Source organism: Protopterus annectens, chromosome 6.part1 (genome assembly GCF_019279795.1).
Source record: "Protopterus annectens isolate FY-2018-M chromosome 6.part1, PAN1.0, whole genome shotgun sequence".
NCBI classification, from domain to species: Eukaryota; Metazoa; Chordata; order Ceratodontiformes; family Protopteridae; genus Protopterus; species Protopterus annectens.
Genome location: NC_056738.1, coordinates 388,498,258 through 388,523,977, shown reverse-complemented (window position 1 = coordinate 388,523,977; position 25,720 = coordinate 388,498,258). Strand labels below are relative to the sequence as shown.

Below are 25,720 nucleotides of genomic sequence, written 5' to 3'. Positions count from 1 at the left end.
CAAAGTCGATTTTGTTATCTAGACTCACACAGCAGGTGGTCCTGGAGTGCACGTGTAGTATGTGCTTATATAGATATAGATATAGATATATATATTTATATATATATATATATATATATATATATATAAAAAATTAAATGTGCAAATCTTATGCTGAAAAGTGTGTGGTCATTTCTATGCTTCTCTATAAATTACTCCTATGTATATTGTGTTATACAAATAAAAATATGAAAAAGTGTAAGTACCGGCAATGGAATGCTCTACATTTGATGAGCCACAGGAGGAGTGTGGCATCTGGATCAAGGCAGCACATCTAAAGAAAATCCTTTAAGTGGTATTTTACTCCTATGATCTGAATACCCTAAGCTAACCTACACAACCAACAGCTGTAACACAGAACACCAAAAAACTGTTGTAAAGACAACTGGCAACCATGAAGTCCATAAAACCACATGTACAACCAAGATGGATAAGCAGGAACACAGTACAGTTGTCTCACTGACAAATGTGGAAGAAACAGGAACAAAAGGGAAAGACAATCTACTGCACAGTTAGTCAATAAGATAATTTGCCAAGGCATACTACCATCCTTATGTAATACCACTGGCTGGAAATGGTCACAATGTTACCTTCACTTGGGCTACCAGACAGGACAGCTGCAGACCACAATTAATATTCAAAGTACACCAATACAGGTGTGTTCATGGCATACAAGCTCTGGGTAAAGCCATGAGGCTCCACCAGCACAGTGAAAGAGGTCAGCAGTACCATTCCCTCACACTGTTCTGCTCAAATCAGAGTCTGAAAACCATAAGGTCACAGACAGATTTTAAAAGTGAGGTTGTGACAAAGAAGGATACAGCCAGCAGAGCTATCTGGAATTTTGTACATAATCATGTGTTATTTGTGAATTTCAACATGATCTATACAAGATGCTTGTGTTACCACTGTATCAGAATTATAGGTCATATGTATATCAAACTGGTCTGTACAGATTAAAAAGATATTTTATAAAGTGCCTGTGCTTAAAAGTGTAACCACAATGTTCCCTACTGGAAAAGAACAGAAATATACATGTACTGTTGTGACTGTTTAAATGTATATATTTTAACAGTGGAAAATAGAATACAGGAGATTAACTTCAGAAAATTAGCCGAAATGAAAATTACTTTATGGCTACACAATAAAAGCAGGTATCTTTCGTTTTTCAATGAGCTAGAGACAGTGTCTATGGTGAGTAGTCTCTATTGTCCTTAGGATGAAATAATTATTGGTCTTTAAATGTGGAGGAATGCAATTGTTTTATGACTTCCAGCATCTGCCAAAGATCTGAGGTCTATGTATTTTCACAGGTAGATGCTAAATAATGCCAGATTCCAGCAGTGGAGGGTTTCACGTGGAATAGAGTCAGATGACAAGAAATGATGTCATTCTGCAAGTTATCCCAGCAGTAATATTGGAGACATTAAATTTAAAAGTATGTCTCAGAGAGAAAGGGCATTCTGGAATCTGTCGTGGACCTGACAAGAACCATTCACCAGATCTGCCTTGCTCCGATGAAGTAAGTTTCTAGGGACAGTACAATTATCTTAGATATAGTCAGGAATAGAGCAAGGCTTAGTTTAGATTTTTTTCTTTATTTATTTGAGACTGTCCTGCAATGTTGTTTTAAATGTTTCCTGTGCTTTTGAACTCTGATGTCACTGTGAGAACATACAGAGTATTTTCTTGTTCTTTTATTATTAAATATATTTAAACCGTTCATTGTGGCTGACCTGTCTAGAGATATTTAAGTTCTGAGAGTACCCGCATATTTATCTGGTGACAATGTGTGGGCCACTCAATAGCCTTACTCTTGGTCAAACTACCATTTGTATTAATATTAAATATTACACAGTAAGATTGGACACCTTTTGTTAAGGGCCTTAAAGTAGCTGATAAGGAGTTGGCTGGTGGCAGTGATAACTACCTTATAGTCAACGCAAAAGGGGGCATAGCTAGTAAACCTGTGGCAGCCTTTCCCAGGTGTGTGTGTGTGTGTGTGTGTGTATAAATCAAACCTCAAAAAGAGTGTGTGTGTGTCAGCTACTTGGGCAGGGACATGAAGCGCTGGTTGGACAGAGGGAGTGCTGAAGGCCTTGGCTTGGCCACTCAGCTGAGATCTCACCTCTATAGCTGTGCCAGTGGGTAGTCTTATTGGGGATCTGGAGAAAGAGGGAGAAACCATCCCCGGACTGTGGTCTCTATGTGCTTTTAAGAAAAACTGCATTTGATGCAGAGAGCTGCATCTGCAAACACTGTGTGTACCCATTATCCTCCCATGGTACGTCCCCTACTGGTGCCAGTGATGAGGATTGAGGCTCCTTGATTACCGGTCCAGTGGCGAGTCATCACAGAGGGAATCTGCTGACCCCTCACTGCTGAATACTTTATTTTCCCCATCATCACTGACATGGGACTACACAAACCAATGAAACATAGGTGCAGACATCTCACTTGACATCATTAGTATTCCTAAAGACTTGTGGTTGGTTCCACTTCTGAAGGCAGAAAGACGAGGGCCTGAAATTGATTACCATCTTGAAGTCGATCCAAAAATCATGCCATATTTGGTATCCTTACTATGGCAAATCATCTGATACCAGGTGCAACAGCTGGGACACCAAAAGGCAGTCATGGAGCTTGACTAGTGGAAGTGTTCCATGGCTGCATCCACTGGGATACCATTAAAGTGGTCAACTATGCACTAATGAATGAAAGAAACACTAACTTCTGCAAGTTATGTCAGTCAACTATTTTTCAAAAGACTATGGCATCTGTACTTGTAATCACTGCAAATGCAGTGCCAGCAGTGATTCACTGTGCGTGGTCCTTTTTTTTTTTTTTTGGAAGTTGAGCGACAGTGTAGTGTTAAGGTGGACGAGGCAACTCAAATAACCACTTTTTTACAGTTATGGAAGATAGACCTTTATTGCCAGTGGAGTTTATATACAGCAACGATTCAATGTGTGGTCAGTTTCCTTCTTCTAGACGTTGTATGATCATAGAGTTAGTATCCACAACTAAAGGGTTAAAGCTTCCCATGTTTGGGGGGGGGGGTCTGTTAAATGCTTTTTCTTGCCTGTTACTTATTTTGTGGATATGTGGTTGACAATGTGCAATTCCAATTATTTGTATCAGAGAGGTTTTTAAAATTGACAAGTTTCAAGTTGATAGTAAGTTTATTGAATGAAATGACCAAGACCCATTCACAGGCATCTTTACAACACCCAGGACAGCATACTCAGACTGTAGCACCAGCTCTATTTCAGTAGTGATCTGATGCAGGCATTCAAACAGCTGTCCATTTGTAGAAGTCACATCAAAGACCAGAAGGGTAAAGTAAACACTGTCTATTATACCCATAAAGCCAGACACCATACAGAGAGCATTACTCTTAATATCCTGTCCATTACCCAGCAATTGCTTGTAGCCAGGATGAACACATTGTAACCTGTTATTATGACTATTACCTTCTCTCTATAATCAGTAGCGATGTACCTCAAAATTAAGGTAGCCCTCTTTAACAGCACATCCTTTGTGCTGACTACCCTAGACTTTGGAAGGCATTTGGTCTTACAACTAACTTTCCTCCATCCCTTCTCTTACACATACAGACAATAAATAAGCTAGCATGGACAGCAATCAGTGGTTACTTCCAAATGGTATTCATGCGTGGTCAACATGGCATACAAGACTACCAGCTGTCCAAGTGCTTCACCTACAAGCTCAGATACGATCACTGAAAGAGCACTTTCTGGATCACTGCTTTCAAGCAGGACAATGTTGCAACTTTTCATTTCACCTTTCCATGTGTGCACAGTGCAGTTTAAAAGGTTAATGACTTTATTAGGATGGCACTTTTGAAACTCAGTGACTCAAAGTGAATAGCACTGCATCAAAACTGTTGATACAAGCTCGATTTAACAGCTCCATTACTGGAGGAAGCAGGGCAACAAGGGAGTGAGAGACATTCTGTCATCTCACCCATTCTCTGCCTTAAAATCTGTGGACAGTGCAGCATATAACAGCGATTCAGCAAATACAAGAGAGACAGGCTTCTGAAAACTGATATTAAGATTAAAAACAATCTTCCTGATACAAACCTTGTTTTAAACCTCATCAGTTTTCACTTAAAGAAAACATGCCAAAACCTGAAAAAAAAAAAGTTCTAGCATACAAATGTCCCCACCCCAAAAATATCTGACAATAGGCTGCCACAGTGCGTGACTTGAGTTTTACAGTCAGTTTTCACTTCATGGCAGCATGGAATGCAGTGCGATGAGGGATCACTTACTGTGATTTCCTACTTTTACGAGTGCTGCACTGGCAAAAGTATCAGTCTCTTTTCAAAATTAATCTTCTTTCTGCTTTTCCTGGTTAGGGGTCACCACAGCGGATCACCCGTCTGCTCATGATTGGCAGTGGAGTTTTACAGTGTCGAGTTGCCAGCCTGGCACCCAACCTTCCATGGAAGGCACACACATGCACGCACTCACGCCTACGGCCAATTTAGTGTGTCCAATCCACCGACAGCATGTCTTTGGGATGTAGGAGTAAGCCGGAGGAAACCCATGTGATCACAGGGAGGACATGCAGACTCCGCACAGAAGGCACCCCAGCCGAGGATCGAACCGGAGAACCTCTTGCTGTGAGGCGACACCACTAACTACTGCACCACCGTGGCCACCCTCTTTTCAAAATTAATAAATACAAAAAAAAATTCACACAAGAGGAAAGTGGCAACCATCTCTGAAGCAACCTTTTATACAAATGTTGTGCTTGATAAGAAGCAGCAGAGTTAGAATCTAAACCCAAGTCACAGCTTATATCTCTATGGTACAAGAAGACCATTATCAGCAAATAAAAGTCTGCCTACACATAATAAAAATGCAACATTAACAGTTTGAGTCCATAGCTACAATCAGTGTTTTTAAATTTTGCCACCAACTTGCCCCAACTGCAGACTATGTAATACAACTGACACACACAATAAAATATAACAATATATAATTTTCAAAACAAATGCTGATAGAACGCCAACATGTTAATATTTGTTTTCTCGGTTATAGCACTCAGTGCTGGATTAAAACAGGGAAGTAAGCAGTGATAAGAAAAACATGTACACAGTTTTCTTGTGCAAGTGCATCTGTGGCACTTGTTAAAGTGTAGTTTCAGGCCATATTGCGTGAAGTGAAAGATCTGAGGAATTGATGACAAATACATTAAATATCCAAGCTTAACTGGCCCCTGTAGCTGGAATAAGTGACCAAAATTATTATTGTGGTAATACATGCTTGCGCAGTATCTAGCACTTTATTGCCTGCAGCATTCATGTAAATATATAAAAATAAGTATCCTAAAAACATAACATTATCATTACAAGAAAACCGCGATATTTTCACCAAAAAGCTTCACAATCAGCTTCGGATATAAAACAAATGGAATAACCCTTAAACAATGCCTTCTGTATAATGCACATTCTTGCTACCGATTTAAACGGTACGAAACGCAATTTGTGCATGAAAAAAACACGTTTGGATGGAACTGCCCTTTAAAAGGGTAACAATATTCTTGCAATAACAAAGAATACCATTAAGAGGAAGAAGCAATCCAGTATCAGCCAATCAGGGGTTTTACACCCCAAAATGACAGTTCACAACAGCCAAGACAGCTGCAAGGGAGCATTAATTAACATCTCCAAAGAACCCGAAAGCTTACAGTATCACTGCAGCTGTCAAGCAGTGTTTTAAATGTGACATTATCTATGAAAGTTTAATTAAACTGCACCCAGACCCTCAATGACTGCTCTTTACAGGACCCACTCCCCGATACTTATTTCCCGAGATTCCCGGGCAGCTTCCACTTCATTGTCATAGAAATAACTACACCGATAAATTATTTTAATAAGCATAAACACCAAAGCGAGTAATGCATCCATTTATGGACTTTTCATCCTAACACTATACCAGCATATACCACGGGTTCTAATTCAGTGTCAAGTGAATGGCATTCCCACAGAGGACTCTATTCAGACAAAGCAAACATTTCTTATTTTACTAAACAAAAACAACTGCATAAAAGTACCCGTGACAGCAGTTAACATATATGGCATACCCTTCCAAAATAAACTCAAGATAGAGGACAAAGACTTTAACTCACCAATGACCAGGTCCTTGTTAACCCTCGTATCGTTATTTTCCAACACCTTACGTCCTTTCTTCTGTCCAGACTAAACTTGTGCCACGCGCGCCCTGATTACTATGCCGTCGCAAACCTACCCACGAAACCACTCCTCCTTTCCCGCCCTTAACCATCCTTCAGGAGCCCCGGGACACTACCATGATCTTCCGTATCCTGCTTATTATCCCTCATTCCCACAGTGGTTAGTAGGCGTGTTGGTCTGGGGCCATCTGGTATCTAGCGTTTCTGCTTGTAATTAACTCCGCCTGTTCGCGAGGGACTATTTATATTTTCTACTTTACAATTTAAATAAATACCATATTTTATAGATGCTTTTCGTGAGATAAGAATTCCCACTTTTCAGACGCCGGAAGTGAGTTTTTTTTTAACTGAAGATTTATATTTTATAAAGCAGAGTATGCCCTCAACCGATGTAAAACACGTTTTCATTTTATTACCGATCGAGTCCAAAATAATGGTTCACTATTGCAAAATTCTAGAGATTTGAGTTGTTTTATATAGTATTGAGTTGTTTCAGATTGCTGTTTGTCATTTTTTTTTCAGGACAAGTGCCCAAAATAATGCAAACGTAAAAAAAAGGGTTAATGTCAGGCCGTATGGCAGTATAATATGTGTTCTAACCGCTAGAATAGGTGCAAGAAAAATCATAACGCTCTTGCATTTGCATGTACAGAAATATTTTATAGGAGTTAATCGCTACATCGTGTATTTCAATAGTGCCTGCCGCGGTTGTTTTTTAGGTTAATTTTATATTCGTCTATAATTTTAGACTATTCTGCTTTTCCATAACTCTTTTAGGTTAAAAATTCTGAGGGGGAGGCAACACTGAAAATCGGAGAAACTAGATTATGTAAAGGTCATAGCTAGTGTAAGTAACTAAAACAGGACTTTCTGGTTTTGGCACAGGCGCGCACAAAATCATTTGTTCAACCACTATAAATTTATGCCAATAAATAGAAAGAAAGGGTTGTGTATCCCATTATTTACAGCATTATCTTAGATCACATTCTTGTTTGCCCATATGGACTGCCCACTTCCACCTGCGTAGCAGTTAGTGCATGTCTTTAAGGCAAGAAGACTCAACCATGAAGCACCTGCACTTTTACAAAAGAAATACCAGAAATAGGTTTGAATACCTAAGCTTAGGTTCTTAGATCCTATCATAGTCAGCCTTCCTCAGACAGAAAGTCACTTGACTTCCCTAGCTACCTGCAAAATACTTTGGCTTCCCCATACACATTGCAAGTATACACTATGGTATAAAAAAGCAAACTAGTTACCCAACAAACCATAAAGTGTATTTATATATTTTATTTAAAATTGTTTACCAGAATACAACACTGATCAAATAATTTATAGGCTCAGCCTGGGTTACATCATGTAGCAAAACAATGTACAGTATACAAAATAGTGGTTTACATTTATGTGTAAGCATAGAAAATCTGACAAACAATATATACACAGAAGATCTAGCATACCAAATATATGCAGAGTTACTTAATAGGAATAGAAAAGGGAGATGAGAGTTAAAGTAGGAGAAGTAGATGTGGCAATGCTATGGCGGTAGTAGCTAGGGTATGTGAATGCAAGCATGTGTTCTTCTTTTACTACATAATCACTGACCTTCTTAATCCGAGATGACATAACAGCTATACTGAATAGATAATCTTGTATGTACACATTTTCAGACTTTTTTTTAGGGCCTCCCATGAAATATGCCTGGGTCTTCCCAGGGAGACTGTCCTCACCATTTAATAAACAATGACATAAAGTGAGTTTAAAATATCATTTGGCCGCAGAAATCTGAATAAGTTTAGTATCAACATAACGTTTACTCTGATACTAAACATCTGATACTCTGAATGGAATCTGTGGAGGTGGCAACCCAAAATCTACATGGCCAGACTTACAACATCAAACTATCTGTAAAGAAATGCATCTGTAATCATGTATTTGACACTTTAGAAATTGCTGGTCCAGTCTTGCTCTGCAGAAAGAATGACTATCTCACATTTTTCAAGTGTGTTCCACAAAGAAAAATACAATGAACTCACTAGCTTTAGCAGTCCAGCTCTGGACTGGCAAATTCACCAAGTATTAATGAAGGTCTAAGTTGACCATGTTGCCCCTGTAAAGGCAAGTTTTCACCTACCTCCTGTTTAGAACACAGCTCCCCAATCTCTGTCTTAATAGCCCCCTTTTCCTAACCCCATTATGATTAGAGAAAATTGTGATTTACTAATTATGGATTACTTTCTGAAAGGCCTTACCAAAGGACAACATATTTTTCAGCCAAGGCAGAGCAGATAATGTTCTATCTGGTGCTTTGTTGATCATTTCAGAGGGGATTGCTTGTGATTGTAGTATTCACATAACCAGCGATGAACTCTTCTCTGCAAACTGACAGGGGGTGGTTTGGCCTGAAGACCACTAGAGCGATTTCATACTTATTTTAGGTGAAAAGTCTGTCAGAGTGACATTAGGAAACTGCCTGTACTCCTGGGGATGTTCCTCTTCTGGTATAACCCCGGGTTTAGTACATAATCCTTTCTATTCTTCATATTTATAAATGCTCTGTACAAGGTTGCAACTGGAACAAATTTGATGGAGTAGTGTTTCATTTCTAAATATTCACTGTGAGTTTCAGTAATGACCTAAATGATGATTTTGCACTGTGCGAGTCAGTAGTTCTTACAGCACCGGATTCAGGTAAAGTAATGAATTTTACAAAAAAAAAAATTGCAATTTTATTTTACATGGCAGCTAAACTTATTTTTTTTCATGAATGTGTGGGTGTTAGCCCCCACTTCAGTTTGCTAGATTCAGTATTGTGCCTGGTATATCCAGTTTTGTGCTTGATGTATCCAAGCATCTGGTTAACCCTTACATTACCTATAAGAAGTACTTTGAACAGATTTACCAGAAACTGCACCACCAAAAAGGAATATACCACTGCACTGCTAGTTTTTATTTTTAGTCTGGATTGTAGGGAATAGTGGAAATGAGGCATCTTTCTACAATTAAACTATAAGCTCTTGGTCATTTGTGCCTCATTTAATAAACTGATGCTTTCTATGCTCTCCAGAAATGGAGTGCTTGCTTCTTGTTTTCCATTTCCTTATGTGGGCACCGCTGATGTGTCTTTAACAGGTCTGAATGGCTGCTAGTCAAGAAAGACAACACCTCCTCAAGTATTCTAATGCATAATGCTCTAGTTCAAGACATGTGTCCACTACTTGGAAAGAATTTCCAGTACAGAAACTTTGCAGTGTATCTTAGATTTATAGATTCTTCCCAAACATCTGGAATACTAGCAATTCTCTGAAAGCTGGACTCATGCAGGTAACCTAAGTAAGGATTAACTAATTGATCCCCTCACCATCGATTTCTTAAGGTAGAATACAAGGAGAAAAATACTGGAATTGATTGGGGTAGCCTACAATTATATGTGATGTGTTAAGTAAAAGTAAAAACAAGACCTTTTCAAAAGCTATTAAGATGAAATTGGAGGAGGTGGAAATGAGGAAAAGGAGAGGCGGATGAGATGCTAGAACAATAGGATTATGGTATGGCACAGAAATGTGTGATGATGAGCAGGGTTATTTACATATATATTTGTTTGCCAGGTTGGTACACTGATCAATATTGACCAACTTCTGGCTGAGACGGGGTAACATACAAATTACACCATGACCCCCCCCAAAACGTGCACGCTGATTGGCCAGCGTGCCCGTTGTAAATCGAGTTATACTAATGGAAAAAGGTCCGGTTGCCCGGACTTTTTTCCATTAGTATAACTCGTTTTTTTAAAACACTGTCTCGCTGTGTTAAATGGGTTTAACATAGCAAGACAGCTTTAAAATAAGCAACGGAGATGTCTGTTGCTTATTTTAAAGCTGTCTCGCTATGTTAAACCCATTTAACATAGCGAGACAGTGTTTTAAAAAAAAGCAATGGAGAAAGCAAGATCTCCGTTGCTTTTTTTTAGTGTTTCGCTATGTTAAATGAGTTTAACATAGCGAGACAGTTTTAAAATAAGCAACGGACATCTCCGTTGCTTATTTTAAACTGTCTCGCTATGTTAAACTCATTTAACATAGCGAACATAAAAAGCAACGGAGATCTTGCTTTCTCCGTTGCTTTTGCTCAACTCTGATGTACTGCGCAGGCGCAGTACATCAAAACTGCCGCGGATGCCAGACATCTGCGGAAGGGCAGCAAACAGGCATTATACTATGCCATTATTTAGGAAAACTAATAGTTTCTTTTCTTAAATAATGTCATGGTATAATAGCAATAACCCACTTCTGGGTGTGGGTAATGCTAAATTTACCCACGGTTGGCTTTGTTTGGTCCCTCGGGCTTCGCTCTCGGGACCAAACCACGCCAACCGTGGGTAAATTTAGCATTATCCACACCCAGGCGTGGGTTATTGCTATAATATTTCACAAACAAAACAGGCAGAAATGTAAGCAATAACAGAGTAGATCAGTTTAGTTACACAGAAAAACTGTATATGTATATTCTAATAAACAAACAATGTGTACTGTACAATATATACATTAGTTTCTAAAGGTTGTGGAGTTTTTAGAAGGCTGAGCTTGGTAGAAAATGTTGTCAGGGTGCTGTAAGGAATACTACACAAGAGCAGTGGTAAAAGGAAGGAACAGGACTCAGATTTCATGTGAGTAACAAAGAGCAGTGCAAAGATATATTAGTTATAAGTACACTAAAATGAAAAGAGACTCAAGCTTAATAGTGAGGAATATACCAGTGGAGACAGAATGTGCTTGATTAGTAAACCACACCAGGAAGAAAATTACACAAATGTAAGAGAAGGGAAGCTCCTGAAAGATTTAAGGAAAGAAAGGAACTGAAAATTTGGGAAAGTGGTGTAGTCAGTATGGGTAAAAAGTAGTGTACAGTAGAATAGTATTCCCTGTGTGTGTGTGTGCGTGTGTGTGTGCATGTGTGTGTGTGTGTGTGTGTGTGTGTGTGTGTGTGTGTGTGTGTGTGTGTGTGTGTGTCAGGGGAAAAGTGCTATCTCAAAGAATGTCCGCATAGTACTGATTTTCTCCTCTGCTGTTCATGCAAAGCAAATATGCTCTTCCACAAGTTGCAGCATCACATCAATGAACTGGTGTAGAATTAACAAGGCCAATGAGAAGGCTCTTAATATGTCCCATAATAGATGCTAAAACTTCTCCTTAGCAAGGATGGCTAATTCTACACAAAATTTCTTTTTCACTGTGATAGACACTCTGTACTTCCCCCTTGACTGCATGTGAGGATAGCATGCATCTATTAACTCTTGTTATGGTTGTTGTTTACACCTTTAGTGTTTCGGTCCTGGTTTGGTGGCTGAAACGTGTGGTAAGAGTTGTAGCCTGGTATTGCAGGGGTGCTCTCTGGAGCCTTGAACCAGGTCTCAGTTACTGCACAGATATCGATGTTCTCCATTTTTAGCAGTGCCTTGAGAGAGTGCATTTTGAGGTTTAGACTTCTAGCATTGAGAAGCATTACCTTCAGATTTTGCATGCTTGTACCTGTTACGGTGCTGGTTTTGTCCTTTGAACTTTGCCTAAAAAAGGCACTATAGGGGTGGCAAGAGCCTTAGCCAGTAACCTGAATTCCAGGGGCGATAGGCGCAGACCATCTCTGGCAAAACATCATGGTCTGTCGATCATGTCATCCCAGGCAGACAGATACTGGATCCCCTTTGAATGACACCAGAAGCTTAGCCAGTTGTTGAAGTTAATCATTTTGCCCTTATACTGTTGTATCATTCTGGGCAAAGGCAGGATGCTGCTCAGGGCTAGGGTCATACCTGCCTGGGCCACATGATCCAAGAGCTCTTCCATGTCTCTTTTCATGTAGTCCAGGGATGTACGTCTCAAGTCATTCACTCCAACATGGACAATGACAGAGTCATATTTGTACTTGTAGAGTGACTTGAGTGCATACTTTATGTGGCGGATCCTGGCACCCAACAGGCAGCTGACTGTAATTTTCTCCTTGTTCAGCCTGGTGAGTGGGAAATCAGTGAGCCCGACTATAGCGTCACCTATGACTAAAGTTTTGGGTACGTTGTCTTGCCTTAGGGACTGTTGTTGGGAGGCACACTGGTGTTGTGAGCTATATGACACTTTGGTTGTGATTGGTGTTTGCGTTTCAGCTTCAGAGTTCCTTGTTGCTTGGGCAGGTTACTGTTAAGGGCCTCCACATATGTGGGTTTAGTGTTGCTATGTGTGGGCGTTGGTGGTGTGGGTTTAGAAGGGCTATGTGTTGCTTGAGGTGTAGTATTGGTGTTAACCTTCTCCTCTTGAGTGTCTAGCACAATCATGGGTGGAGAGAGCTTTGCTTCCAGTTTGGCTATGTAAGTGTATCTCTCGCAGGTTGTAGTGTTGGGTGGTAGGAGGAGAGGGTTGTCTGTGTACATGAGGCAACTGCTGCATTGCCCCAGTATGCCCAGATTCACCAGGTGGACAGGAGAAATCAATGAAAGCTGACTCTTGGACATGCCTGGTTTGGTGCTTTTTTTTTTGTAAATTACAAGAGCTGTTTTCCCTTACCTTAGCAAGGTACTTTGCAATTATAGGCTGTTTAGGGCCTACAATTAATTTCTCCTTATTAACAAGGAGAGTTGAGAGCTTGTATCAGTTTAAGACTTCCTAGTGCTTTCCAGCAGGTTTTAAAGCAAGTGCTAGTCACAGGGATGCTTAAAGGTAAGATGAAAAAAATAGGTTTATCCTAAACACTGCAGTGTGCACAAGAGGAGTTAGATGTGAAAGTAGGTAATTTAAGTTTTATCTGTCTAAAAAGTTAAGTTTTAGTGGAGTGTCACTATTTTTAAAACAGTAAGATAGATTGAAAGGGGGTGGTCACTTCTGTATTCTGGTACTATGGAATACAGTAGGATGGCCAATACATTTAAATAGTTGAAGGGGAGTGATTTCACAAAATGATAATTTTGTGCTTACTCACACAAGCCAGTAAAAACAGAGAGGAAATTAGATATATGGTCAAATTAACATAAGGGGAAGGCAACTAGAAAGACAGTGGTGTTTAAGAACACTAGAGTAACCGAGTGGGAGGGTGGGAAAAAAATTCTGCCTGACTCACAAGAGACAGAGCTGTGGTCTCTTTTCAAGTTTTAATATGCAGTTAAAAGCAGAATACAAGTAAAACACTAGGTAAATAAAACAAATCATAGTATTCAAAATAGAAAAAGGCAATAAAGTAATACAACAAATAACAAGCAAACTAACCTTTCCCTCACAGCAAAGTGTAGCAGAGTCTGGGTGAGCCTTTCTAGTAAATCCCTCAGACTGCTGTGTTACCATGTGGTTTCCCCAGCAACATCTCTCTCCATTCTACAGCCAGCACTAAGGAAAATGTAGCTAGAGTGTGGTATCTGAATCAGAAAGGCTAGTCTTTAAATCTCTGTTTTTCAGCCTTTCAAGTTCCCATATACGTCACCCTTTATTCTCTTTTTGCTTACATTTTAGGTACTTTATCATGTGATATGCGAGTAGAACAACAAAACAACATTTTGCCAGCAGAAATGTAACATATAATCCTATTATAAATTCTGATATGAATAATGGAATTTTTATAGTGCAACTCTTCAAAATCTCATGCAGACTTAGCCATGTTAACTCTATAACAAGATGTTATGCTGATTAGGGCAAATGGTAAAGCATCAGGCCATTTTATGCTCATATTTTACATAATATGGCTAACCTGTTTTGTAAAATTCTAACTTTGAAGCTTGAGGCCTATAAGGGCAGTGAAATTACTATTTGATATGCTAGGCTTTACACAATCCTTGTGTAATCTGCCCAGTAAAATATATACTTTCGCCACTGTTTATGGATACTGGTATGGCAAACTGGGGTATCAATGTTCTCAGTAGTTTATACGTACAGTGACATTGCCTGCTTTTGAAAAGGGAAATCCTAAATTCAGCAATTAACCATATATATTATAGATAATCTATAACTAAACCCCAACATGCATCTAATTGAATGAAGATCACTTGCAGATATTGAATCCATACACAAGAATAAAGTTGTAGTTCCTGACTTCATTTTTAATACTATATTTTTAGCAAATTACACATGTTCTACATAATTGATGAGTAAATGAGGAAAAGCCGGGAGCACACCATTTTACATTAACTGCACTTACCGTCCCACCCTTTTCTATGTGTGACATTTAATGATGCTCATAAGTAAATGGTATTATTTCCTTTGGCATCATCAAGGTACCATTTGTGTGATGCCAGAGGTGATCCAGGCTTAACAGACACGGAGATGTCTCAGTGATGATTTTTCCTCCATTGCTTTATCATGTGTTTATCAGAAACCCTATTTCCTCATGACAAATTACTCATGACCCTAACCTGGAACTGCTGAAGATTCAAATCACCTTTAACAAATCCGACTCTTATTTCACTGCTTGCTACAGCTCTCCATCAGTACCTACACAGAGATCATGGAAATCACCTCAGTAGTAATGTGAGGTTAAATATCAAACCAAATACCTTCTTGCTAGGAGACTCAATTACCCAAGCATTGACTGGCACACTTACACCTCTTAAAAATGAATAAGCTCATCATTTTGTTGACTTTGTTAATACTCTTGCTTTAGAACAAATTTTAAAACTATCCATAGAAACTCTAGTATGCTTGACTTGGTCTTTGTCAAGCTATCTCCCTCCCACACTCTACACTGCATGTCCTTATCCCTGGTTAAATCTGACCACAAATCAGTCATCTTCTATGTTAGGCCTAGTGGTACCACACCACTACCAAATGAGACCATCTTCTTCTGCATTGTAAACCTACTTCAGCTTGTAGAAGACCTGTGCAGAATTCCCAACAAGCCCTGCAAATGGATCTGAATGAGAGGGCTGCACATTTACCTCCAGTTTTTACCAACACCCAAATAGCTGCATATAAAAGTTTACACCAGTTCACCCTAAATATTGTAGTAAATTCAGGAATAAACCCCTCTGATTAAACTACAGTATTAATAAACTGTGTAACAAGGGAAAATAATGACAAGATATAGGAAATCCCCATCCCCTTACCTCAAGGCCACACAGAAATATGCCAGCAAATAACTTGAGAACAGTGTTATAAAATGTAAAGCAGAGCATGAACTTAAGATCACTACAAATACCAAATTAAACTACAACACTTTCTTCAGTTATGTCAGAAAATTAAAGAATAATGTCCAAAAGATGCACCAAGCTTATCCATAATAATAATAACACATTCTCCAATCCAAATGATATATCAGAATATATATTAGCCAACAAATTTAGCCCTCACTTTTCCCCACCTACTTACATTATTGAACTCACTATCCCTGAAATAGTTTGGGGGAGTGTATGTAACAAATTAGCAGATTATAAAAATTCCATGCAGAGTATTCTTGTCAGAATTGTCGGGGGAGCAAATGCCTGCAACTAAACAAATTATTCTTTTGAGCTGGGACACATAATCCTTATTCCTCATACATAGTATACTAAATTTAATGCTATCACGTCAGTCACCCTGCTAGACAGGGGTCCAGGGAAGTAAATACTGTGGGAAGAAATAGCCAGGAGATTGTTATGGCTAGGCTTGTATAGGCCCTAGGGTCGATAGCCTAGTACCAACCTATGATCCCATGTAGTCTGGGAAGCTGCTGTACTTCAGAAAAGTCTGATTTATTTACAGTAGATGACAGGAGAGAAATAGCCCTGGAAACTGATAAACTTTTGTTGCCCTGTCTGCAACAGAATTACCTTTAGTGGGCAGCTGCGGTGGTGCAGCGGTTAGCATTGCCGCCTCACAGCAAGAGGTTCTGCGGTTCGATCTTGACTGGGGTACCTTCTCTGCGGAGTCTGCATGTCCTCCCTGTGGTGGCTTGGGTTTTCTCTGGGTGCTCCAGTTTCCTCCCACATCCCCAAGACATGCTGTAGGTGGATTGGACACTCTAAATCAGCCCTAGGCGTGAGTGCATGCGTGTGTGTGTGCGTTCTGTGGAAGGTTGGGCGCTGGACTGGCAACTCTACACCGTAAAACTCCACTGCCAAAGATGAGTGGACAGGTGATCTGCTGTGGCAGCCCCTAACCGGGAAAAGCCAGAAGAAGTCTGCAACAGAATTACCTTTAATAATTGTACTGTCTCCCTTTATGGGAGCCTTGTATTTAACAGCTGGAAAAATACATGGAAGCTAGATGGCTTGTAATACAACCAGTGATAATTTTTCCATTTTTAAGGAGCACCCTTTTAGAATGTGTGCCCAAAGTTGAACAAACTTGTGGGCTACACCTCAGGCATAGCTGCTATCAGTAAAACATTTATGTTATTTCCTTATTTTTTAGAATTTCACGTTCAGTACATAACTGCATTCCCTGAAATTAGTTCTCTCTCTTTCCATTTTGAAACAAATATCATCAACAAATACAGTAAAGTTAGTATTTTCCAATCAATTCTAAGTTTGTTGCAATGTTCTACAAGTAATCCACAGTCATGCATTTCCTACCATTTTCACATAATAGTAATTAAGCTAGATTTGGGCGGCCATGGTGGTGCAGTGGTTAGCATTGCCGCCTCACAGCAAGAAGTTTTCCGGTTCGATCCTCGGCTGGGGTGCCTTCTGTGCATGTCCTCCCTGTGGTCATGTGGATTTCCTCCGGGTGCTCCGGTTTCCTCCCACATCCCAAAGACATGCCGCAGGTGGATTGGACACTCTATTGGCCTTAGGTGTGAGTGTGTGCGTGTGTGTGCCTTCTGTGGAAGGTTGGGCGCCGGGCTGGCAACTCGACACCGTAAAACTCCACTGCCAATCATGAGCAGACAAGGTGATCCACTGTGGCGTCCCCTAACCAGGAAAAGCCGAAAGAAGAAGTAATTAAACTAGGATAACTTTCCAGTGTAACACATTTTCAATTATTTCTAGATTTGCTGCAGATTTATGAGATTAATTTGGTACAGATAAGTACTCAAGTAATTCAGCGTTAAAAATAACATGCATTCATAAAGCACTGTCACATTTTACACTTTATTTTTCTTATAAATGTGATTTTTACATTTACATAAATATAAAGCTACACGAGTTTTACTAATAAACCTAATATATTTTTAGCACACATCACTTCAATTTGATTAACACACTTACAGGTATAACTCATACAGGCTGTTTGTTATACAGGATTCACTTTTCATGCATGCTTTATGCATTGCCATGCATTTCATGGTTTAGGCATATAAGTCAGTATCTCAAACCAGCTTTCTGTTTGAGTGATCTGAAATGACCATGAATGAGGTAATGATCTCATAACACTAGATTTTTTTCTTCTGCAAGAGGTTTGGATATTTGTTAAGATACACAATAAAAGAAACACAAAATGAATGCTCTGAGTATCAATTACAAACCCATTCATTATTTGAGAAACACTAACCATTATTTGCGTGGGGAAGCATATTGTAAATTAATGTGTGATTTGGGTAGATACCCTAGAATAATCAATAGCAAGGGCATGGGATAAAGTCACAAAGAAGCATACACTAAGTGTACATGGTATGTAATCAAGAACATTCCTACCATATTTTTTGTTTTCTAATCACTCAGAAAGATTACACTAAGTGTATATGTAGTCTACACTTTATGGTAACCTTTATGAATCCCTATCAGTATTTAAAGCTGCAAGAAAATCAGTAGGAACACTAAAATTAGGAGGAAGAAGGTGTGAGTTATGTCTTGTTTGTTCACTCAGAACAGTGTACATTTGGTGTACACTTAGGGTAGGCGTTATTGAATCCTGGGGATTGATTTTGACCTAGATCAAAAATATAAGCATTTCATTTTTTTTCCATCCATTTCAAGCTCTCTCAGCTGAGCTCCCCACACCACATTTTTCACTGAATTAGTTAAAAACCTGATGGTGAGTTTGGTTTGATATGAAGGAATCCAGGGTAGCATGGAGGGAAGTAACTTTACCAACACCATGTCGGGGGGCTGGCTCTAGTTGTCTGATCCTCAGTTTTAATTTAAAAAACATATCCCTGAGACTGACATACATCATAGAATTTACCCCCATATGTTGGGAGAGAAAATTAAATTGTACACTGTTTCCTTTGATCTTATATTTGGACTAGATGGAAACATACTGTGTAATTAAAATAGATACATTAAACTATTAAGCGATTAATGCTGCTAATGATCTCAATGGATTGAGAGTTAGAGGTGGCATAGTGGGGGCTGGCACAGTGGCACAGCAGATAGCGTTATTACCTCAGAGCAAGAGGTTTTCCAGTTTGATTCTCTGCTGGGGTACCTTCTGTGTGGAGTATACATGTCCTGCCAATGTTTGTGTGGGTTTCCTGTAGATTATCTGGTTTCCTCCCACGTTACAAAGACATGCATCAGGTGAATTGGACACTGTAAATTGTCCATAGGTATGAGCCTGTGTGTGAGTGTGTGGTATGGATGAACAACTGCATACATCAGGATTAGACAACTAACAGTATAAACCCTGGCTCTAGATGATTGTCACTGTTGAACTGACACCACGACCCAATGAGCAAAAAAATGGGGAAGGGGTTGTGGATGGATGCATGGAGTTAGTCTTACGCCCAGCTGGTTAAGACAGGTAAACAATGGGACACACTGAAGGATATCCAAAAGGAAGGGAATAAAATGTGGTTTATTTTACTGGAAACAGCTGATGGAGAACACCCTGTTAACATGGGATCAAACTAGAGAGACGTTGTAGCTCATGTGCTTCTACCCCAAATACTGGCAGCTCTACTGTATCTCAGAAGTTGCAGAGGGGTGCTATGAGCTCCTGTGACAAAGGAGGATACCCCAGTGCCTTCATGGTAGACAATCCCATGGTCAGATCTCATTTCACTTGGAAATTAATGGGTCAATGATGGCTTTTGCTCCTGTGAGGAACAAATGGACTATATAGTTTGTGGGTGGCTGATGGCTGACAGACAGAGGGATTAAAAAAGCTAGGGATACATTTGGATTTCCTAGGCCCTAGCGACAAGTACTGAATACCTAGGGCTTCTAATGAGAGTAAGGTACACTAGACTATGGTCTGAAACAACAAAGAGCAGGCCTCCTCTACTGCCCTCTTCTGGAAGCAACAGAAGATCAAGCTTCCAAAAAGAAACTAGTAAGTGGAGCATTTGAGGCCTTAATGAGCTTGAGGGTGGCAGTGGCAGATAAATTAAGGCAAGTGGGAAGCATAAGGAAGAGAGTTAGTGAGAACATAGACAGAACCATCTGGATACAAATATGAGTAGAAATATGTTCAGTCCACATGTCACCTGATCCAGGAATTCTTATTATATTTGTCACAAGTTGTTCTAGGACAAATAAACTCTACCAAAGCCAAATTTAAGGTAAATTTGGTCTACCAGGCCAAGACAACCACAAGGCATTATTTAGCTATGTTCACAACCACAAAGGCAATACATAATTAAGTGCAGAGTTCATTGCTAATGGAACTGAGCTGATTGTGAATGATGCTGCCTATACTAAGACACAAGATATAGCAAACCTGCAGGCAGACAAATTCAGCTCTAACGTTACCCCCTCCCCCAAGCCTTCCCTCAGCAAACACCATCAAATATAACTACCGCAACTCTTACTAGAGAACTGATCCTCAATGTTCTCTCTAAGGCCCAAAACACTACATCAGTGGGTCTCAACAATATCCCAGATGGCCTTCTAAATAGCATGAAGCATGGCCTATCAGGCCTGGAATCACTATTTAACCGTAGCCTGCTGACAGCCTTTATATTTCATGAATGGAGAACAGCAACCGCAAAGGCAGGCCATCTACTGACCCAGGAAACTGCAGACCCATAAGTCTCACTAGTGTCATATGCAAAGCCATGGAAAGAATTATCATGTAATTAGGGACCTGGGGACCCAGGTAGATAGCAACCTCTCCTTTGATAATCACATTGCCAAAGTGGTTAGAAATTCCTTCTATGTAGCCCACCTAATCACAAAAGGGTTCATCTCTAGATCAAGAGAGGTCATTGTGCCCCTCTACTCATCACTCATTAGGCCCATAATAGAGTACAATGCCCCATTTGGAATGTACCTTACTTGACACCTGCAACAGCTGGAAAGACCACAGAAGTACCTCACCAAGAGGATCATGGGCCTCAAAGAGATGCCCTATGCAGCTCGACTAAAGAAAGTCTAGCTCTACTCGGTTGCTTACCGCCTGCTCAGAGGTGATCTCTGCCTGACGTATAAGGCCATGTCCAACCCGGAATTAATGGACATGCTCCACCTCAAGAAAACCAAATCTCTTAGAGCCACACGCTCCAGTGAATTAAACCTCAGCACAACAATAAACAGGACATGCTGGAGGGATAGATTCCTGTCCCAGAGACTTCCCTCGCTCTGGAATAGAATCCCAATTTATGTTAGGCAAAGCCCCTCACTGACTGTCTTCAAGAGAAATCTTGACGAGTGAATGGGAAATGGTAAATTTACCCCTGGGATCACTTCAGTGGTCCTGCTAGACAGAGGCCAAGGAAACTAATTTAAAAGGGAGACGAAAGCCAACACATACTGGCTAGGCCTATAAATGCCCTTGGGCAGATAGCCTAGTACCTACCTATGAACCTATGAAAATGATCAATAAATGACGCAGAAATCCTCCAGACACTGGACCCAATCCAGTTTGTTTTTGTCAAGGGCAGGTCATGTCTACTCAACCTTGTGGACATCTTTGAGAAGGTTACCAAGTCAAGGTATGAGGGCAGAATGGTTCACACTGACTACCTTGACCTGGCCAAGGCATTTGTCATAATACCACACATGGGCATTGTTGACAAACTCAAGAGGTTAGGTATAAACCCTTATGTCATCCCGTGGATAGTCATAGACAGAACCCAGGAAGTTAGAAGTGGGGACTCCATCTCTACAAAGAGGCCATCAACAAAGGAGTCCCTCGGGGATTGGTCCTGGGACCTTTCATTTTTGGCATCTACTTCTCTAAAGTTAAGGTCAACATCAAGGGACTCTGGCTGACCAAATTTGCAGATGATTGCAAATTAGGAGCAGTCATAGACTCATCTTCAGACACTAATGTTCTCTAGGAAGGGCTGACAGAGACAAATAATTGGTGTCAGAGCCATGGACTAAAACTAAATGCCAAGAAATGCATAATAATATCCTTCTGGAAGTCATCCATCCCTTGTAACTATCATATTGACAACACACCTCTAAGTGTCAATCCAGTAGTCAGGGACTTGAGGACATACACATAGACAGTAACTTAGCCTTTGACCATCATGTGTCCATAGTAGTGAGGAAATCATTCTATGTTGTGCAACTTATCAACAAAGATATGGCATCTAGGTCCAAGGAGATCATTGTTCCACTGTATTCAGCATTCATCATTTCTATCAGAGTACAATGCCCTCTTTGGTATGAACCTAAACAGGCACATACAGCAATTAAAATGTCCACAAAGGTTCATCCCTAATAGAATACAGAGCATAAGTAAGATGTCTTATGCAGACTGCCTCAAAGCCCTATCCCCGTAGTCTGTATCCTATGGACTGTTGAGTGGAGATCTATGCCTGGCTTACAAGAAATTGTCAGACCCCACTCTGATAGGCCTCCTGTATATCCACAAAATGAACAACACCAGAATTACCCATTCTAATGACTTAAATCTTGATTTTAAATTGGACCTACTAGAGAGACAAGTCTGTATCCAAGAGACTATGCCTTCTCTGGAACAGGCTCCGATCCATGTGAAGCAGAGTTCTTCCCTAACCCAATTCAAGTATTACTTGAACAGTTGGATGGGGAAGAGGAAATTCATTCATGTGTACATCTCTAATGGACACAGGCAGTCTGTAAATGGTTCATATCCCAGGCCCCTCCTACTAAAAGTTTCATCTCCAGAGCCCCTGCTAACACTTACCAAGGGTACCAGAACTTGTCAGAGATTTAGAATGCATGGCTAAAATTAAAAAGGCCCAAGTGACCATTAGCCTAGTACACACCTATGAATCTATATCCTGGCCAGGATCCAGTGCACATTCCTGTAGGCTGGTGTTTCACTCTGGAGATGTGATTATGGAGAGAGATTAAGATGGAATCACATATTTTGATAATATGAGAGGATGAGATATTTTATGAAAAACAGACAGAAAATGTTCAATAAGATATCTGACAAAAAGTAACTTTAACAAAAATATTGTTTTATTAGGTTACAGGAAGGGTGGATTGGAGTTAAGAAAAGCCTAGTTAATTTTCTGACATAAGTGGCTAAAAAGGTTGTAACCAGGAACTGGAAAAATAAACAATCCTTGAAAATTAATGAGTTAAGGGAAGTAGTGGAAAAACTGGCTACTAAAAAAGATAAATCAGTGACCAGCAAGATTTGGCTACTAGAGAAGATAAATCAGTGACTAGCAAGAACAAAGATATAATAACAATTGGTTATGGAAGTTATACTAGAGGATTAGTAAAAGATGAGTGAAGTCAAGAAATAAGGATCTAGAAGACAGTGTCATATTAGGAATGTGAGAAACAGAGGAAAGCTGTCACCTAAGACAGATAACAGAGGAAGGTTGCATTTCAACAGTGGAAAAAGGCCATGGAGATTCCCGTAATGTTCAAAGCATGATGCAATCATGAGAATACCGAAAACATGTTTAGTGGCCTGGCTTAATGGTACAGAGGAATGGAGCCCTTACTGTGGCCCAGGCAAATGGGGTTCAGTTATCGACCCCGGCACTGGAGGTGTCAGGTAGGGATGCAGAGAACTTAAGGGGCATGGCCTGCTCACCTCTCCCTGGGGGAGGAGAGGGCAGTGGACACTTGGGAAGCATACAGGGAGGTGTAGTTTCTCCACTGGAGACCAGGGAAACCACTTCCATTGCTTTACGGGAGGGAATAGGGCTGCTTGCTGACAATGCTTCTTACAGAATTGAGGGACAACCGGTTAGGACAGTTCATTCCATGTCCCCATTCATCTCTGCAAGTTAGGCATCCATGGGGAAAAGTAGGAATAAGAAAAAAAAAATCAATCCACCTCAAATGGCTTTCAAAATGACAGTCCATCCCATTCGATCTTTGTCCCAGTGATAGGTAATGAATGGGACAATTGGCTGGGAAGGGGGCAAATAGTCAACAGGCAGCAGGACAAAGAATGTTAGAAAAAAAACTTTTTAGAGTAATTTACATGGGATCAGACAAAAATACAAAAAAATCACAGTTTATTGTACTGATTATCATTAAGGTAAAATTTTGCTTAAAAGAATCTGAACAGGTATGTTTTACCTGTAATGGGTAGTATAATGGTGAACAATAAATCTAAATATAAAAAAGAAAGACAGAAAGAAAGAAAGAAAATAAAAAATCTGTTATTCATTCCTTTTATTCTGTATGTATTCCTACATTTCCTGTTTTATTGTTGTTGCTCCTGTTTTTACATATATAATTGAAATTTTGTTAGTATTTTATGATTTTTAAATTAGTCGTGCCATATTAGCATTAACTATAAATAATATTTTCTATGTTAAAAAGCAGGATTAGATAATGTGCATAGGGGAGGAGAACAATGGTAATGAAATACTTCATCCTGTCTGTTGCTGATGTACAGAGAGAGAGAGAGATAAGTAGTCAAGCTGTAACAAAAGCGAATGCCTCAACAAAGAAGCGGATGTACTTGGCTTAGTCCTAACCTTTGCAGATGTGAGATAGCAGGAGTTGACTTAAGAGAACCACCATAGGCTAACAATAATCATTTCTCCATTAATGGACAAAGGCTGTGACATGCTTGAACAACAGGGATTTAGGATTACAACATGGTAGATTTCAGTCTGTAGAGAATCACACCCAGAAATCATTTGGAAGGGTTAACGGACACTGAGAGCAGCAGATATGCTGTGAGAGTGCATTATTGACGATGTAAGGAATGGACTGGTTTCCTAAAAGAGTTAAAAAAGGAAATGTGGATAGAATGTGAAAAAAGAGAGATAACAAGGGTGATCAGTGAAAACAGGAAACTATAAACATTAATAAGAACTGTGTGAAGAGAAAAACAGAAAATTGCTTCTGAAGACACACTAAAAAAAGACAACTAATCTCATCAGATAAGTCAAGGTAGATGAAGACTGACAGTAAATAGTATGTGTGTGTGTCATTGTGCATTCCCAAGTGTGAGTGCGTGTGTGTGTGTGCGTGTGTGTGTGCGTGTGTCCTCTGATACATGGGAGAACATAAGAATTAAGAGGACACTGCGTTCCTTGAAAGGGAGGGGAGACATCTGAAAATTCCAAAGAACAAGTAGAAATATTGAGTTAGTTTTTCAAATTTGTATTTATTCAGAAGTGACAGAGCAAGGTGGCAGGACTGGAAGATACAGTAGGCATTGCTGGAAACAGAAGGATAGATGAGCATTGATAAGAGGAAGAATAAGGAAGGAACATCTAGGACTTGAGGAAAATAAGACCAAAATGAGCTGCCTCCTTGTGTGCTGAAAGAGTTGCCATTGGTCCGGTTCTGTGAAATAAAGGGATAATACTATGACTTCCATTCCAGGGCACTAGAAGAGCTGGCAGGGGAGGGTTAAAGTGAACAGCCATTGCTGGCTTGCTCCTCCAGGGGAAGGGAGGATGTGTGACCATCAGCAACACTGATTCCAGCAGGAGTGTTAAGGGATTGCTGGTTAACAGCTACTGAGTTTGTGTGCCTCATGTTAAGTCTTCAGGGCATTTCCAGGTGTGTGCAGATGCATGCTTAGAGACCTTTTAGGAAGCAACATCATTAAAGCCACCAGATGCCACAGGTATGAGGTTTCAGTAGGCCCCATGACTGTAGTTGGTGATCTGCTTACATGTCTGACCTTTGCTTCAGTGGGGAGCTAATAGGCCAATTGTCTATCACCGAAACCATGGAATAAGTGGGCCATATGGGGTGATGCCAGGGTTTGGGAACAATGAGATAGGTTTACCCTTCAGAAAAATAATGGATTGAGAAGGTGTTGGAGGAGAAGGCTCAAAGATTGTTCAGTAAGGATAAAAATAGTTGACAGTGGTGCTTTGTGAACTACTACTATCAGTTAGGTATTCTTTAGCAACTGGAATAATACAAGATTGGGAGTTTAGCTTAATAGTTCCCTTACAAAAAAAAGGATGTAGAAAATCATTGTGCAGTTGCAGGTCTTGTATACTCAGCTCCTTCCCAGGGAAGGATATTAAATGATTCTGAAATATAGGCTGCGGAAGTTTCCAGATGCAAATTCTTCTGCAAGTAGTCATATGATATTTTTATGCAGCAGAGGCTTTTACAGTCCATTTTGATCATTTCAAGAATGGGATTGCACTGAGATGTACAGAAGGATCTCTGTGGACATGATATATCTGAATTCGGTAAAGCCGTTGACATCGCATCCCACAGGATGTTGGTATGGAAAATAGTTAAAGG

General features: G+C 39.9%; 1 protein-coding gene across 1 annotated transcript in view; it reads right to left on the bottom strand.

Annotated features, from left to right (window-relative positions):
* Positions 1 to 6,428, bottom strand: part of LOC122805296 (centromere protein F-like) — a 566,537-nt gene extending 560,109 nt beyond the window's left edge. The window contains exon 1 of the mRNA XM_044075384.1: positions 6,202 to 6,428. The gene's annotated coding sequence lies outside the window, so the exon portion shown is untranslated. The remainder of the gene's footprint in view (positions 1 to 6,201) is intronic.
* Positions 6,429 to 25,720: the final 19,292 nt, after the last annotated feature.